Below are 19,019 nucleotides of genomic sequence, written 5' to 3' on the forward strand. Positions count from 1 at the left end.
AATATTGTTAAGGGTGACAGTTGAGACTCAAGAGAGGTCAAGCAACATGGCACATGGTAGAAGAGGCAATACTAGTAGCCAGGTAGATATAATAGAATAGGCAACTATTACTTCACACCGTCAAAATTAGTGAAATATTAGTGAAATGCTTCAAACATTTCCTAAACATCGTGAAATAAATAGCTAGGCACCATTTTATTTTATTTTTTTTTTATTTTTTTTTAATTAATTTTTATTGGTGTTCAATTTACCAACATACAGAAAAACACCCAGTGCTCATCCCGTCAAGTGTCTGGCTAGGCACCATTTTAAATTCTTACAAGAGGATGTCAAAACGATCTGTATGAGACAAAGATAAATTTGTTAAATATAGCAATATTTGAGAACTAGTTGTTACTCCATGACTAGGTTCTACTTACATGTGGAATCTAAAAAAGTTGAGTCCACAAAAATAGAGAGTACTGTGCAGTTGCCAAGGGCTGAGGGGAGTGGGGGAAAATGGGGAGATGTTGGTTAGAGGGTAGAAACTTCTGAGTATCAGTTCTAGGGATCTAATGTACAGCATGGTGACTACAGTTAACAGTAGCATAATATATACTTGAAAGTAGCTAAGAGAATAGATCTTAAATGGTATATCATATGCACACAAAAAGGTAATTAGGTGAGGTGATGGAAGTAATAATGGACTGTGGCAATCATTTTGCATTATATACGTGTATCAAATCATCATGTTGTAGACCTTAAACTTATACAAAGTTCTGTCTGTTAAATCTGAATAAAGTCAGAAAACAATTAAAAAATAAGGATAAAAAGAAAAATATTAAAGCATACCTTTTTTAAGAATAATGAGCCAAGAAATAAATAATTAAGTTATTATTTAGTATGTTATTAAGTCATTAAATAATTAAAGTCATTAAAACTTTTTATTTCAGGCAGTCATTAGCAATCCATGCATGCATACAAACATATATTTTCCCATATATATGTATGAAAAGAGGAAGAAATGATCATTGGTGAAAGGGGAAAAATTAGGGAGACAAACCATGAGAGACTCCTAACTCTGGAAAACAAAGGGTTGCAGAAGAGGAGATGAACGGGGAACGTGGCGGGGGGTGAGGGGTGGTGGTTGGGGTACCTGGGTGACAGACAATGAGAAGGGTGACTGATGGGATGAGCACTGGGAGTTATATTATATGTTGGCAAATTGAATTTAAATAATAAAAAAAGTGATCATTGCTATTTGATTATATGTACATGTCCTGGAAAAATAATGGAAATTATCACCCTGTGCTTATATACTTTGTTCTTGTAAGTTAATGAATGTGAATGTTTATTTGCCATCCTCAATAAAGAAGAAGTTATAGTGCAGTACTAGGTTTAATTTCCAACAGAATCTTAATTTTATTTGCTTTGGAAAAAGTGGAGATTCTTTACCTGAAAAAAGTTTGCTTGAGTCTGGGAAAAATCAGCCCTGAATTGACTGGAATCACATACCAGCTTGAAAAACAGCAACACACACACACACAAAATCCCACTATGTGTGCATAGGGGTAGAGTTGGGGGGCAACCATTAGAGTGTAATTTAGGAAGGAGGATTTCTCTGTGGAGAACTGGTAATAAGAGTGACAGATATTCATTACAAAGTGTACCTAAACATAAAAGAGGAAAGGTGAAATGTTAATTGAAGCTGGCTGCATCTCCTATACCTTCTTTCTTTAGGAGGGCAGAGGTTGGGAAGGCAGCTGGAGTTTTCAGTTGGCTGCTGGGTCTTTGAGCTTGAGCGATTGTTGAATTTCATTTCTGGCAAGAGATACAAGCCAAGTTTCATCCTGGTTAATATTAAAGATATTCAGAGTTTATAAGGTAACACACACCCCCTCTTCCCTAACTACTTTTCAACCAAATGTCTTCCTTCTCTTCTCTTTGTCATTGGGGTGACATGTTTAGTGCTTATAACTTCCAAACTGGACAGTTTTTGGTCTTCCCCAGCTGGGAAACTTTAAAGCACCTCAGAGGTCGTCCTGAGTCAGTTCTGCTTAATAAATGCTGAGATGGTTCCAGGCTTTTTTTTCTCATACCAACCACAACAAAACTGAAATGCATTCCACCATCATCTACACAGGGGCTTCTTGAGGAAAACCTTTAAGGAAGATGAACCTATACTTCTTGAGAAAAGCCTTTAAGGAAGATGATTGCTACCAAACTATTGTTCCTAATAATATGTGCAAATAAATGAATGCATTCATGTAGGAAAAAGAAAAACCTTGAAAGAGACATTTCTTGCAGATACCTATGTGCTCTGATGTGGAGATAACAATGTTATCTTATTAGATATAAATATCTTATAATACTGTAGGACTGTGATTAGTATTAGGTAAAGCAATCCATATAATATTAATATTGCATCTTTTATAGATATGTTCAGTGCATTATCACTTCATAAGATCTTTTTATTAAACCCTCATATAACCCTGTATGAAAAGCAGGGTAGAGGTTACTCATCCAGCCTTACATATGAAACTGAGGCTATTAGTTATGACTTCTCAGAACCACTCAATCTGCAGAAGGGAGACTAGAACCTAGGTGCTATGACCCAAAGTGTAAATTTACATCAATGAGTGGTCTGTGAGTAAAATAATTGTATTTATTTATATATGAGTGGTGAACCACTCATGGGAGCCAGTACTATAGATGAATTATATATAACTACTAGCGCACTTCAAGAGGGCACAACCTATTGTATTAATGCTGATGTGCAGCCCCATCAGCAATGCAGAACATAGAGTAGGTGCTTAATAAACATTTGTTAAATGAATGGATGAGTAAAAAAAAAAAGATGCTTTTAGATGACTTGCTAGGCTAGTTTTAGAATGCAACAGGAAGCTCCTCTTTATTAGAGATGATTCAGAATGATTTTGGTCGATTTAAACATCTTCCATTTATAATCTGTTTCCTGTTGTAAATATCAGAAGTTCTCCGCTGATGCATTATGCTTAGACCAGCAAACCCAGAATTGTTTGGTTTTGCATTCTCTAAATAATCCATATTTGAAAGCAGTATTATCCATGTTCTTGGCTCAGAGAGTGATAGGATGGCACTTTGGTATGATTTGAACTTTAAAAAGTTTAGAAAGTTATTATTACTATCTTAATGCTTCTTAAAGAATTTATGGAGAACTGGACATAATGATCCTAGGATTTACTCTACATCATCAGGTTGTTCAGTTATTTTATTTAAAGGCTTAATGTATTAAGACCCGACCTGAAAAAAAGAAATACCAAAGAATAAAAAGGAAAATTTGATGCATAGATGAATACTTAGTCAGATATATAAGATGTTGTAATTACCATATTAATGAATCCAAAACGGAGAGAATCCATTCTGTAAGGCATAAAGTGTAGTATTCCATGTAAGCCCAGCATGAGATATTTTATGCAACTTCGGGTGAGAGCTCTGAGCCCATTTGCCATCCCTCTTGAAAGAAAGATTTTGTTAAATTTATTTTCTAGGAGTCTGCACTGTTCCAGACACCAAAGAGAATAAATGCAAATAAGGAAGGTGTATGATACATTCGCAAGGACTTCACAGTCTAACAGAGAGTAGAAGACAAATACACAAATATCATTAATACAAAGCACAGTGGGATGAATGACTCAGCTTTTGATCCATGTAAGATTGGCAAGAGGGAAATCACATACAGTTGGTAGGGAAGATAGAGTTTCACGAATGTGGTGGTGTTTGGGGTAGTCCCACCGAGTCTGCAGGATAGTGAAGCATTTGACAAGCAAGATAAGATCCTAGGTCAGGAGGTGTCCTTCATGATGTGTGCTGGTGTAGAAAGGACTCTTTGCAACTGCATCACATATGACTTAGGCATCCTTTTTGTAGAGTATCAAGGTCCCTTATAGACAATTTCACTCCTGATGTCCCCTTGCTGGCACAGAACAAACTTAACTCAAAACCAAGTAATCTATCTATTGAATGGCTTTGGAAAATGAATTCATGATGGAAGAGTTTGGAATTCATGCTTACATGAGGTTCATGTATGATAGCACATTAAAGCTATAGTTTGGAGAGTTGGGAGCAAATCTCTTAGCCATAGAACAATCATATTGGAATTTACCTTCATCTGCAACTGGGGTTTATTTAATTAGAGCCAAATTTTGTGTGCTTTAAGTCATTTGAATATGGACCAATATTAAGGGGTAACATGTTTTAGCAAAATTCAGTTTATCACCAATGATCAGGAAATGGGATGTTGCAGTTCACCTAACATTATGGTAGCTAGGAGATTACAGAAGTATTTCATATAGGTTGTTCAATTCCCTAAATTACAATTAATGAAAATATTTAACATTTAAAATATTCTGAACATAATTTGAATTGAATTTCTTATTTGATTATTCAGAAAGATCTTTCAGGTGCAGGTGTTTTAATTTGCCAACAAAAGCATCTGTTGTTTTCTGGGAAATAACTTATGGCCATTTTGCTTTTCTAGTTAATTTTGCTTATTTCAATTCTGGATCAATGAAGTTTGAATTTCTCAATCATAAGATCAGAGCTTCTGTTTTTAAAGTCCTACATAAATCTAATATATAAATTGCAGTCTTTTTTAAAGCCTTGAATTATCTAGCACATGATGATTTGATGTGATTAATTATGGGTTTTAAATTAAGTTAATGTAGTCAATATCAGGAACCCATAGATTTCTACAGGGTTTTTGAAAAATTAAATATTGGGGAGAAGCAGTTAAATCCATACTTCACAGTTACAAGTACTCCAATGACTAATAAGTCTCTAGGCAGTACAGTATTCACTTACTCTAAGGTATTGATAAATGAGGATCATTGTAATTTAGTGGGACCATTCTCATATCTGAATGTCAGCCTGCTGAAGAACATTTTATATATTAAAGGTCAAATGTTCCACTGGCCTTCACTAGTCCCTATTATAGAATAGTGTTCCTTCTTATATACTTAAATAACTGCCCCAAGTTTAAAATATTAAATTCCAATATTATAAAAATTTATTTATATCTTTGCTTTTAAGAATTGAGGCAATTCATCCCTATATATCCCTATTGATAAGTTCATAAACCGTCCACTGACCTATAACATTTTCTGCTATGGCTACAAGTACTGTGCATAGATCATTTTAAAAGACTTAACGTGATTTGTTTTTATCAGAAACCCAAAGGTGACCTAGTTGTTACCATATTTCATCATATGACACTTAATTTCTTCAGGTATGTTTCCTTATCAGAGTTAAAGAGGGCTTTGCTACCTCCTATAAGAGATAAAAAGTACCTTTTGATTTTTTTTACACGAAATTTGATGAATCCTTTCTGTACATTTGGTTTGAGTTTACTTTTCAAAATTACATGCATTAAGAAGATATATCCCTCTCCTTTACATCTTACGTATAACATAATGAACGGTAGCAGAGATTGCTGTAGATACTTTGACTTTGGTATTTCCCCTTCAAGAAATAGATTCTATAAAAATTTTCTAGCTCTAAAATGTTTGGAATTTCCTTAAAGAAGCTTACAAGTTATTCTTATGTGGACTCTGATTAAAATATTACCGACATATTGATAAACAATTTATTGATTCAGTTCTTACAACCTAAAAGTTTTTTATCAATGGGTCCAGTGACTACATATTGGTTGTATTATCTAGAGTGTGATTAATTCACTATCATAATTTATTCATTGTAATTCCTAAGTAAGCTATTTTATCAGATAAGATAAATAAATCCAGTTCTGTGTAATAGTAATGTTTTCCCATTTAGGTTTTGCCTAAGAAATTCTAACAAAACCTTTAAATGATTTCTGAAAATATAAAATGTTTTCACCTTTCTGGCTAATTGATATTATGAATTCAAGAGACTTCAGTATGTGCTGAAAAGGTAAGCAACTTTGTTTTAATGTTAGGCCAAAAATAATTCATCTACAGTACAATAAGTTGACTTATGTTCCTTTTTTGTTGTCAGTCATTGGCCATTTTTTCAAAGGTATTCGGAATATTTGATTTTTTTTTTTTTGCATAATCGTACATTTACATGGCACTTCCCCAAATCCTGAGCCAGTTCATTGTTACTGCCTATTATCTAAAATAATTTATTCCCTTATTTGCTTTGTCTTGTTAAGTCCCTGTGAGGCAGGTCAGTGAAGTTAAAATATTTTTGAAACCAAAAAACAACTCTATAATTTATTTTTCATTTTACGGGGAAGTTATGTTGCTGTCCCAAGATTTGGCTTCTGTCAAATAATCTATACTGTAAATACCATTACAGAGTGTGCTGTAACTACTTGGAATTCTTTCAGAGTAGTTTGATGCAGATAAAAGGTGATTTTCTCCATATCTTCCTGCCAAGCAGAGTGTAACGTAATGGGCAGCAGTATGTGAAGTGGGCTTAAGTATTATTTTATTTCCATACTCTCTGGTTCCTCGATTGCATCCTTTTCCCCCCTTAAATTAAACATATTGCACTTCCATCTGCTATACACTATCGATGATTCACATTTATTTTTGCAGAAATATTTTTCAAATGGGTTTAGGGAGCAGATGTTTTTGCATTTGTACCCGCCTTCCTTTTCCTGATGTCTTTCCACATGTACAGGGAAAAAATGCATCGCTGCTGTCCTTGGTGAATTTTGCATATCTCTTTGATTTGGGCTGTTGCACTGTAATGCATGATAATGTGACAACTGCAGTCAAGCAAGACGTTTCCTTAGTTTCCTGTTATTCAATATCAATATCCCAGCTGTGCTGCTGGGATTTGAAGAACTTCTTGAGCTCTTGGTAATTCCCCCAGGATCCTTCCACAAAAGACCGAATCCAACTCAGTCTCTCTCTCTCTGCTAGTCTCCTGTTGCAAGACTGAGTTGAGAGAAGTTACAGGTTTCCAAATGAACTCAAAAATACAAACACACAAACACATCATATATTTTTAGCACAAACACTTTTGGTATGATTTTTTTTCCTGCTTTCAGATCCAAATAAAACACCTGCTTTATTTAAAATTACATGTGCAGACATCGGTCTCGTGTGTCTTTTTAGAATACGGAGCCTACTAGAATATTTGGCAAACCCCTATAACCAAAATTGTGTTTTGAATGCTGGGTAGCCTCTGTTGAGTAGGAAGAGAAAAAGTGGACACAGTAGTAGTTATCCATTAATATACAAGAAATTACCTCTAAATTAGCTGCTTAAAGCAGCACTTATTTATGAGCTCATTTAGTTTTTGAGGCTCAGGAATCTGGGACCGTGCAGCTGGTGGTTCTGGCCCAGGGTCTCCCGTGAATCTGTGGTCAAAATGTTGGGTGCGGCTGTCTGTACTCGGCAGATGACTTGCCTGGGACTGAGTGATCTGATTCCAGGATGGCTTACTCACATGTGTGTTGACAAGAGTTGCTAGTTCCTTGTTGGCTCAAGGAATCCTCAGGTGGGCTCTCCACAAGCCAGTGGCTTAGTTCACTGGTTTCCTCCAAAGTGAATGAGCTGAGACAAAGAGATAGAGGGTGGGGGAAAGAAGAGAGTGAGACAGGAGAGAGGAGAAAGGAGAGGGAGAGACATGCATGAGGTTTGAGGGACAGAGGGCGACTGAGAGAGGACCAAGAAGATAGATGCCATTTCTTTTATAAGTTAATTATGGAAGTGATAGATCATCATTGTATGGCGCGCTGTTGGAGCAGCCCTGCTATCATAGGCAGGGGACTACTCCGAGTTTGTGACTACAAGGAGGCAGAGATAATTTAGGGCTACCTGGGAGGTTGGCTATCACAGGCATGACTTGTCTATTGGATGCTAAATTACTACGTGGCCTTACGTAAGTCACTAACTTCTTGAACTTCAGTTTGCTCATTGCTCCTCCTACTGATCCCTCGAAATACGACGATCTTACAAGATGATGGAGGCAGAAGTGCTCCATAAGTATGAAATAGCATCTACCTATGAGGGTCAATTAAGGAACTGCAATTTTTTTTTCAGAGTAGTAAAAGGAAAGAAAAACTAAAATCATGAGGGAGTGAGAGATGGAGAGATGGAGAGAAGGAAACAAAGAAAAAAGAACAAGAAAGGAAAGCCTCCCCCTATTAACAGGGACCAGCAGTCCTTACCCTGTTTTTGTTCTTCTTGTCAATAGTTAACTTTAACCGCAGACAAAATGAGTGCTTCTGTCCTCAAAATACACAATCCCATCTTTTTTAGGATTAAACAAAGACAAGCTATTATGAGCTCCTCTTCTCAGCTGGGACAGATTTGATTAAAATCAAATGAATTTAAATCAGTAGTCAAAACTGCTAGATGTAAATCACCAGTGCCAGAACTCCCTCCTTGCCATCCTCAAAACCAGAGTTGAATGCTCCTCTCCGTTACAAATGCTTCTGCTGTCCATTAAAAAGGACAGGTACGAGTCATTAGTATTTCCATAAACCACTGACCTTGGCTCGGTATAAACTAGAATCTAGAAAGTGACTGTATTTATTATCATTTTTAATGTGTGCACTCTGGAACTCATTTCCCCTATAGATGACTTTCAACTTCGTTTTGGCATCTAATTGTGGAGACATCATTTTACTTTTTGAATCAAGAGAACAAGCCCTGTTTTCCTCGATACCATAGGTGACTGGAGACCGTTTGCCAAGTGGAGTCATAAAGGCTTAAAATTCATGTGTTCAAAGCCAAATGTATTATCCTCTTGGTCTACCCGATACATATTCTTGCTATATCAACAGAGTTATTTGAAGAAGTCATTTTGACATTGCCTAAAAATGGACTCTTTCAGCTTTCTTTTTTTCTCCTCAAGAAATGATTACAACATATAATTTCACACATTCTCTGACCTTGCCTATTTCTCGCTTCGTTGCTTCCTCAGTCTCTGACCTGCACCCTCCCTCCTACTTGAGATACCTGGGTGGGGAATGCTGAGGGTATGGTCCTCCAGTGCAGCCATGCACATTTTTGCATTTTGATTTGACATTTTTCAAATGTCTCCTAAGTCAAAGCCCCTGGGTCAACAGAACCAAGTTAAGGGATGGTCAGTTTTTCCTCCCCTAGAGCCTACCTGGCCAGTCCACATCCTCACTTGCACTCCAGTTCCTACCTTTCCTCAGGTCAACAGATCCTAATGAGGCTCATTCCGAAATTCCTTTAAATTTGCCCACCCACCCACCAGATCCTGCTCTTTTGCCATTCTCTGACTTGTTTGACACTTTAAAAGCCTTATAACTGACCTTCCTGAAGCTTCTACTCTCTTCTCTCTTTAGTTCATTCACTCCGTAGCTGCCAGTTGCCTTCAGAAAACACTGATGTGATTGTATAATTCTCCAGCTTAAAATATAGCAAGAGCTTTTTATTGTGTATAGCAGCACTGCCCACTAGAAATTTCTGTGATGATGGAAATGTTTTGTATCTGTCTGTGCTGCCCAGTGTAGTAGCTGTGAACCACATTTGGCTATAGAGCACTTGAAATTTGTCTGGTGAGACTGAGCGACTGAATTTTTACTCTTTTAATTAAATTGATAATGGCTTCCATACTGGACAGTGTAGGTCTACAGGATAAAGTATAGCCTTCCTATTTCTCTCATAACTATTTTCTCTTTTCCCACACATGAAACATATATAAAACTGTTCTAATGCAGTAGTTTGAAATCTTTTTACCTTAATCCGCACTAAGAAATGCTTTTTCTGTAGTGATTATGACAAGTATAGATGGTCATAAATCCGCACCAAATATTTATTGAGTATCTGCTACATATACAGCCTGACAATACACCTACAAAGAGAACAGGCAAGATTCTCTACCCCCTGGGCGCTAACACTCTATTGGTGAGAAGCACAAAGTAAAATAAATCAAGTATCATGAAAGTAAATTGTATAGTGTATTGGAAGGTGATGGCTAAAGGGAAAAGCAGAGCAGGAAGGAGAGGATCAAGCTGGTGAGTGTGGGGAGCAGACTGGAGGATTAAAGAAGGTGGCCAGGGTAGGCTTCTGGGAGGAGAAGCAAACACTTAAAGGGAGTGGAGATAGCAAGTGGGTGTCTGGAGGGGCCATACTCAATCCACAGAGAAGGGACCAGAGCAAAGGCCCTGGTTAGGAATGCACAGGCCAGTGTAGGGAATAGCAAGGGAAGCTAGGTGGTAGTGATGTGTGTGTTGGGGGTCAGTGAGTAGAGAGGGGTGGCACAGGCAGGAGTGGACCAGAAAGGGAGCCCTGGAAAGGATGCCTGAGCACTCATGTATCTGCCATCATAGGCACTCTAGACACTGATTTTGTCTTATCCACCATAATCCTCTCCAACCTCTCAGAAGTAACTGCTCTTCTTGTTCTTAGAGTAATCTCATTCTTCTTTTGTTCATCCTTTACTGCTATTGTTGCATCTCTAAATAATATTATTTTCTTCTTTTTCATTTTTATATACATGGAATGATGATACGTGGATTCCTTCTTGTGACTTTTTGGCTCTACATTAAGTTTGTAAAATTTATTGATGTTTTTGTGTTTATCTACAGTTTCTTATTCTCACTGGTATATACTATTCCATTGTGTGAATATTCCACAAATTTTTCTATTGATAGACATTTATGTTGTCTTTAGTTTTGAACATTTCTGAATAGTGCTGCTCTGAGCCCTTGTATATATATTCTTTTTTTTTGTTTGTTTGTTTGTTTTTTGTTGTTTTTTTTGTATATATATTCTTATTCTGGTGCATATAAGCACATGTATCTCTATAATATGCACCAAGGTGCTAAATTTTGAATGATCAGTTAAGCACATCCTCAACTTCATCCAGTAATGTCACAGTATTTTCCAAAATGATTTTACAAGTTTGTATATATTAGAATGCCCATTGTCCTACATCCTTGCCAATACTTCATATTGTCACACTTCTAAGTGTGACAGTTTTCTGTTTTGTTTGTGACAGTTTTTGTCACATCCCTTGAAGTTTCCCTTCACATACCTCTGTTAATGGAATTGAGCACTTTTTTGCATGTTTAAAGGCCACTGGATTTCTACTTTGGTGAAGTGCCTGTTTTGAAGTCTTTTGCCCATCTTTCTATTTGGCTGTCACTGTTTCTCACTAATTTGTGACCATCCTTTACATTTTCAGCATATTGTCCCCTGTCAGTTACACATATTACATACACTTTCCCACGATATGTAGCTTTTTTGGCTCAGTCTATTAATCATGCCTTTGGTTGTAGGGTACTTTAAATTTTAATGTAGTAGAAGAATTTATCAATCTTTTGCTTTATGGTTGGGTGATTTTGGTTTTTTTTTTTTTTTTTGTATCTTGTTTAAGAGATCTTTTCCTACTCTCCAGCTCCAAAGATATTTTATCTTCTCTTCTAAAAGTTGTACAGTGTCAATTTTCACATGTAGGCCTTCAGTTCACTGGAAACTGACTTTTCTGTATGGTGAAAGGGTTTCTTCAGAAGGAGTTTAACACCCCCCCCCCCCCCCCGCCAGTATGGATTGCCAACTCTGTGCTAGTCTATTTCTTCAAATTGTTTCTGATGGCGACCCATTAAATTTATTTCATGCCCCACTAATAATAACCTACCTGGCAGTTTAAAAACCTGCTCTGGTGTTACCTAACCACTTCTTAAATGCCCACTGGAATTGGTTATAAGTAACAGAATCTCAGTTTGAACTTCTAAAAACAAACACAACAGAAAACATGACAGGAGTATGTGTGTGTGTGCGCATATCTCCCAGAACCTTATGGCAAGGATAGCCTTCAGAATAGATCGAAGTTCTGCAGTCTGCACATCTAAGTCAGATATGTTTCTCTACAGAGCAGGTTCATGGGTGTTGTGGCTACTAATAGATCCTGAGCTTTGCATGCCATATACTCCACTACTATAAGAAGTCTACTTCCATATAGGTCCCATATTCCCACCGGCACATTTTAGGTTAGGGGGCAACTCCGGTGCCAGTCAAATATGAAAGCTTCTGCTGCCTATGTGACTGATAAGAAGACAACAGCTTCTGGTCCAAATGCTGGTGAACAGTCCATTAGGCAAGGCGTCAAGTATGTCAATGCCTCTGTGTGCTTTTACCCAAATAGCCTGTAACTGAGACTATGCCCCTAAAATGGCATCTTTGGTGTTGCTTTCCTAGGTTCTTCAGGCAGTTAACTTCCTTTGCTACAGAGGCCCCTTAGAACTGCTTATAGAAATTTAAGTAACTCAGTTCCATGAGTGTTTCAGTTGTGAACTATGATACATTTATAGCTAGATAGAGTTATTTTTACGAAAAATAATACGACATTGGTAAGGTCCAATAAACATTGAATTGTTGATATAAAGCACATCAGAATATGTGAGGCATTTCACTTGCATTCAGTTAGAATTGTAAACTTCCAGAGTTGTCTTGGATGTTGCATCAATTCCTGTGTAAATCATTGGTCACTAAATAAATTCTGTTCTTCAAAGGTGGGTTTAATTGTTAAAGCTATAGGTTTGACTCAGGCTATTTCTTCCAATATTTTTAATTTGATTTTGCATTCAGAAACAATTATAGGGCAGCCTGGGTGGCACAGCGGTTAGTGATCCACACACTTTGGCCCGGGGTGTGATTCTGGAGACCCGGGATCGAGTCCCGTGTCGGCCTTCCTGCATGAAGCCTGCTTATCCCTCTGCCTGTGTGTGTGTCTCTGCCTCTCTGTGTGTCTTCCATGATTAAAAAAAAAAAAAAAAAAAACTTTAAAAAATAATTATAGCTAATTTGAATAATAATAAATGTCATCAGTGTAGGTATTCCTAAATTTTCTCCATCATACTATTTCCTTTGTTGCTTTTTAAAAATTTTTATATAAATATAAAAGATATATGTATTTGAAAGAGAGAGAATGAGCACAAGTGGGAGGGCAGAGGGACAAGTTGACCCCGCGCTGAGCAGAAACCCAATGAGGGGCTCCATCCCAGCACCCCGAGATCATGACCTGAGCTAAAGGCAGATGCTTACCTGACCAAGCCACCCACATGCCCCTTCTTTGTTGATTTTTAAGACTAAGTTTAAAAATATTATATGAATCAAAAAAAATATTATATGAATCAAAAGGTATGTGACTACTTTTTTTCCATTATAACCAAGGCTTCTCATAACCTTTTTTGCTTGTTAATTTAATTGTCCTAAATGGATTTTGAATGAAGAATAACAGATGTGATCAAGCACAGAATGTTTCAATCTGTCCTGTTATTAAGAAAAAAAAATTCTGCCTTATTTTGGCATGATGAAATATTTTCATGACAGATAGTAACTGAACTTCATCCATTTACTTCTTAAAAGTTAGCAAAATGAAACTTTTAAATGGGAATGACATTTGTAGATAGAGGTAAAGGAAAAAAGTAAAAAGAAAAAAAAGTTATAGCCACGAAGTGAGATGCATCTTTCCTATAGGATGAACTTACACCCCAAATTATCAGCCATTTGGTGGGGAGATGACTGGGTTCAAGGCAGCCTGTGGTAGGTTGTTTGGAGAGTCGTGTTCATAAAGGGCAAACTCAGTAGGAATGCTTGCACAGATTGAAGGAAAGCCGGATCTCGTTCCTGAGGAGTACTTAGTGGGTGCTGCTGTCCTGTCCTGTCCGCGCTGCTCCCCTCTTCTCTCTACTGCAGTCCTCCCTACTTTTCTTTTTCTGCTCCTCTTCTTTACCAGCCTCAGCTTTAGGCATTTTCCATGTCTTCCCATGGGGATTGAGGGGTTTCCAGATGGATCGAGACTTCATTCAACATTCTTTTTACCAATATGCATTTCTGGCAGTAATAGGCTAGAAAATGCACGAATTACACACATTGTGAACTTCAAGTGGAAAAACATGAAGGCAAAACTTTTTAAGATGAAAGAGCATGTTGCCATCATCTTTAATACATAAGGAAAGGCAGGGTGTTTTAGAGGGTTAGTAGCCATTTCTAATGTTGTTGAAACAATATTAATCAAAGCAGTTTTGATTCCCTATTACTGTTGCTTAAGTGGAGAATCTAGAGGCTGTGTAGAGCTAGAAGTTGATTGTTCTCAAATGTCAGTGTTCAATGGTAAGAATAATCCTGAGAAAACAGCCTGAATATCTAGCTTCCTGAGATAAATACAGTATAGAGAGCAACAGCTGTGAGAATGTGGAGGTTCCAGGCTGTTTCAAATGGGTTCCTCACAATGCCTTATTCCCCTCAGCACAAACCTTAGTATCACAGTTGAAATAAATATTTTGTTTTGTGGGTATTTTTAAGATAGATGTTGGGTTTAGACACTAGGGATCATTTTCTAGTTGCTGGTGAAAATGAGAATACATCTTTTTTTTTTTTTTTCCTGGGGATTCATGTGCAGAACTCCAAACTTTTTTTTTCTTTTGGTATATCTTGGACAAATCTCAAATGTAGATAGTGTCCAATATCTGCAGAAATAATGCCCACAGTATTTACCAAACCCAATAATTGTTTTAGGTGAATTTGTAGGACTTTTTTTTTTTTTTTTTTTTTTTGGAAAAATTTCGAGTTAGGCACCTGAGTGGCTCAATTGTTCAAGTGGCCAACTCTTGATTTCAGCTTAGGTCATGATCTCAGGGTCCTGGGATTGAGCCCAGCATCAGCTCTGCTTGATACTCTGCCTCTCTCCCTCCTTTTGCCCCTCCCCACTTCAAATAAATAGATCCTAAAAACATTCAAGTTGACTAAGAAAACTAAACTCATGCATAAAACAGGATCTGGTGCAATTGTCTGAGTCCTTAATTTATGAATTATGCCTTGGTCATTTTTCATGATAATGCTAAAATCTCTCATAGCATTATTAACATATATGTGTTCATATTCTGTGTTAGTATCTAGGTCGCCACTAGTGATGAACGTGCATATGAACATGACCACACACATACATACTTACAGCAAATTGGGAGGTTTCGCAGACTCTTTTCCACCTCGTGTTTGTTATGCTTGTATAGCAATTAGAAATGACTGTTTTACAATCAAAAGTGCACATGTTATTCAGGAAAGAGATTTAACAGTCTTTGTTTCCTTACTGGAAGCCATAGAAACTATTTTTGTTTTAACCTTGTAATACATTACAGGAGAATTTTTGTGTCCCTTATGGTTTGCTAGCTCCTGTTCGCATTGTCCCCATATTGACTGTTTCCTCAACTAATGTAGTTGGGAGCTTTACCTTAAATCTCTGAACTTGAAGAGCTTGTAGATGATTTAATCAAAGCCCAGCATGACTGCCCGTGGTTTATCCTTCATAACCAGTGGGTTTTATATTATGTCGCTTTGTTCATTAAGCCAATTGATAATAATTCTGTGACATGGCTATGACTGGGTGAGTTGACACTGGAGTCAAAGCCCAGCTGATGAAGGACTCTGATAGGAGGCAGTGGAGTTGGCAGGAAGCAGTGCTAAGTTGATTCAGATCAGTTCCTTTCATTCCAAGGGTGGATACAAACTATAGGTCATCAGAAGGGTATTCAGAATTCTTTTTTGTGATTTGGACAGAACCATAGCTACATGAATTCACTGAAAAGCTTGTTGTTCGCCTCCATTTGTAGCTAATAATGTATAACATAAGTCAGCCATCCTGCCCAGATTAAGACCCTTGTGTGACTCCTTTTGCACTAATCACGGCTACCATCCAGTCAGCCCTAAAACTCTCACACCTTTGGTAGCTATGCCAGCCTTGAATGTGACAGCGTTTCCCTTTCATTGATGGACGCTTTTTCTCCCTGTTATTTATCGTCACCTCCTCATTTCAGTCTCTGAAATATGGATTCCATCTTACCAAATTTCTTTTCTTGTGCATGTGTGTGTCTCTACACCAAGCCCTTATTTTTGGTAGGCTGTGGGAAGCCTTGTTGTTTCTATTGAGAAGCTTCCTTAGGAGCCCAGCTGTTCCCTGTCAAGGGTTTTCCCTTTTATTAGTCTCAGAAGGCACGACTGGCAGGGTGCAGCATGTTGGTACAAGATCCCAGCTGCTATCATGGTGCTCTCAGAGTCCCTGATCATTTGAAACTTGAAGAAAGATGTGACCTTATCAGAGCAGTTGTTTCTGCATGTTCATTTGTTTGTTTTTGAGAGGTTTGCAAGTGTAAGATAAAGAGAAGCAGATGATGACTAGAAAACATGAGGCCGTTTGGTGGAAGAGTTCAGTCTGTTTTGCTTTTCCAACTCTCTGGAAGTAGACATTTTTGGTATGGAGGGTTTAAGATATTGGAGGAGAATGTTGACTAATGTGGACATAGACAAATTTATCTTGGCATACGTTGAGTTGGTAAACGGGCTAATAAGCAATCTTGGCAAAATTTATTCACACGTTAAAAACAGGCAAGTGAGAAAGCTAATTCTCAGAGGCACACTCTGAAAAGTTTTACGCTGTTGAAAAGTTTTGATACTGTTTAATTAAAAGAACAAATTCAGTAAAACTAGATTCTGCTTTAAATGGACTTTGCCTCTTTAAGCAATCTTGTCATTCAGGTTCTTTGGGGGATTTCTCTATGGCAGGACACTTGGGGATAGTTTAATAAGCTGACCAAATTATTGAAATAATGGAATCAAATACCTTCTGCAATGACAATGTCTGCTTTTCCTTCGTCGTGCAAGATTGACAGACAAGAACACTCATAATAATAGCATACATTTATATTTAAGAAAAGTAACTTATTTAAAACACAGAGAGAGAAATGAGAGAAATGCTTGGTTGGAACTGAGTCATTACCCAGTTAAAAATAACCTTTCCAGGTCATGTCGTTTTGTTTGCCGCAGTGAAATAAGTTTATTTCAGCAGAATGAAGCCATTATTAGCTTGGCAGAGTCCACTTGTCAGAATTTTATGGAGCACAACACTGTTTGGCTGGGAAATTCAATAAATGCTGTAATGTGAGAGGAGTTAAACTCCAAGGGCTGGAGGGGCAAAGGGGGAGGGGGATTTGCCGCTAATTCATTGTTTTATGGCTCCAATAAGAAAGCATTAGGATATATGACGAATCATCATTAGAGGTCAGGCACACAAACCTTTTGTGAAATACCAAGGCAGCAGGACGTGTGAAAAAAATGAAAACCTTAAGGTGTATTAGGATGTATAGTTTTGATGGTGTAACATAAATATTGAAGTGTCTTGAATCTCAAGTTTCTGATTTTTTTTTCTTTTTTGGAGAGTGATATGTCTTCTTTACCTGCTCTCCGGCACTATCTGAGAATTTCCAGAGGAATAAAATATAGGTGAAAAGCCTATGACAATATAATCCAGTCATCAGACCAGCACAGTGATATTAAAATGGAAGTGAGCCATTTGTCATCTTAACAGCGTAAGAAACCAAACTGGTGGCCACTCTCAAGCAACAATGGACTTCACCTTGAGGCAGTGTGTTGAAATAACTCTGGTGTGGTGAGCCTAAATTCTGGCTGCTGCCACTGTGTCATCTTTGGCAAATTATATAACTTCAGCAATCCTTCGTTTTCTAATCTGTAAGTGGGGCTAAATAATAGTACTCACTTCATAGAGTAGTGACTGGGAAATAAAATGAAAGATTACATACAGAGTTTTAGCAGAGAACCTAGCCCAGAGCAAAGTAAATAGCACCCAGTTATTATTTCTCAGTTGGATCCTAGGAGGAAATAGCAATGACCTGAAGATATCCAGAGAATTACTGACACTAGGCATAGCCTTTAACTTTGTAGAACATACAAAACTTAATAAAGGTGCTTTACTTGTGTCATTCTGTGTTCACTTCTGAGTATCAATGTACACATGCTCTTTCTTTTACATAACTATAATTATTTTATAGGTACTTTTTATATTCTGCTTTTAAAATAGATTCTTTTATGAACATTTCCATTTATTACTATGGTTAATTTATGTTATTTTGAGTAGTTTTATTAATATTCTGGTCCTGTTGATATGCGGTAATTTGCTTGCTCTTTGGGTGGTGGATAGTCAAGTTGAAAATTGAAATTGGGTCTTTAGGGATTGAGGAGATTCAGCTGGATAGAGGAAAACATGCAAGGGTTACAGAGGAAACCTGTTTTGAGGTAAAATACCACTGCTTACCTCTTTGGAAGAGAGGTGGTTAGTTAGATGTTACCTGCAGTTGGATTGCCGCTGAATCTCATGAAGAGGATGTTAATGTCTTTCTGTCTTAACGGATCCTTGTCTTAGCAGCAGATAGTTTGAGGGTTCTTTTCATATTTATCCTTTATGAGAGTCCATTAGGCATGTTTTAGCCATATTATCAAAAGAAATCGATGGTGTTGGCTGCAAATACCACGTTTCTATTTTATTTTATTTTTTTAAAGATTGTATTTATTTGAGAGAAAGAGACAGAGAGAGGGAGGGAGGGGAAGAGAGAGAGCGAGCGTGCGCGAGCATGAGCGGGGGGGAGGGCAGAGGGAGAAGCAGACTCCCTGCTGAGCGGGGAGCCTGATGTGGGGCTCTATCTTGGAACTCCAGGATCATGATCCGAGCTGAATGAACGAAGGAAGATGCTTACCCACTTAGGCGCCCCAAATACCATGCTTTTAAAATGACTTCCTGGAAAGTCTCCTGGACTGACCGTTGATCTGACCTACTTGCTGGGCCTGTTAAGGCATACAGAGTGGGGTGGAAGGAACTTTCACTTTGTCAAAAATGGTTAGGACATTTAAGATACGGTGCCCAGGGAAATTCTTTTGGAAAGGGGTGCTCAGCGTAATGTGCTAGTTTGCATCATTTGCTCCACAGCCTGACCTTCTCACATCCCCCTGCACAGTCTGATTAAGATTCAGAGAGCTCTGGAATTCATTTAATTAAAGCACTGCCCTGGAGTCCATTATTGCAAAATATTAGCATAGTGCTCTGTGTGACCTTTAAAAGTTTAGAAATTGGTAGCAAAATACAGAGGTTCACTATTTATTCTTTCATTTTAGTGCGTTGTGCAATGCTCTTCCCTATTTTCCTATACTAATTAGTTGTAGTCTCACTGTAAAAACCTGCCTCCCATTTATGGTAAATATTTTGACATATCTTTTCCTCAGTTGGGATGCAGATCTCCTGACTGT

At 37.5% G+C, this 19,019-nt stretch overlaps 1 protein-coding gene and 1 long non-coding RNA gene across 51 annotated transcripts in view; one reads left to right on the top strand and one right to left on the bottom strand.

Annotated features, from left to right (window-relative positions):
- The window catches only part of PTPRD (protein tyrosine phosphatase receptor type D), a 2,173,792-nt gene that overhangs the window by 1,715,749 nt on the left and 439,024 nt on the right, over window positions 1-19,019 (top strand). The window lies entirely within an intron of this gene.
- On the bottom strand, window positions 3,216-7,504 carry LOC140594576 (uncharacterized). The gene is made up of 2 exons (XR_011995566.1): window positions 7,396-7,504; window positions 3,216-6,881 (listed from the first exon to the last, which is right to left on the bottom strand). It is a non-coding gene; the product is annotated as an uncharacterized lncRNA (long non-coding RNA).

This window comes from Vulpes vulpes, chromosome 12 (genome assembly GCF_048418805.1).
Source record: "Vulpes vulpes isolate BD-2025 chromosome 12, VulVul3, whole genome shotgun sequence".
Lineage (NCBI taxonomy): Eukaryota > Metazoa > Chordata > Mammalia > Carnivora > Canidae > Vulpes > Vulpes vulpes.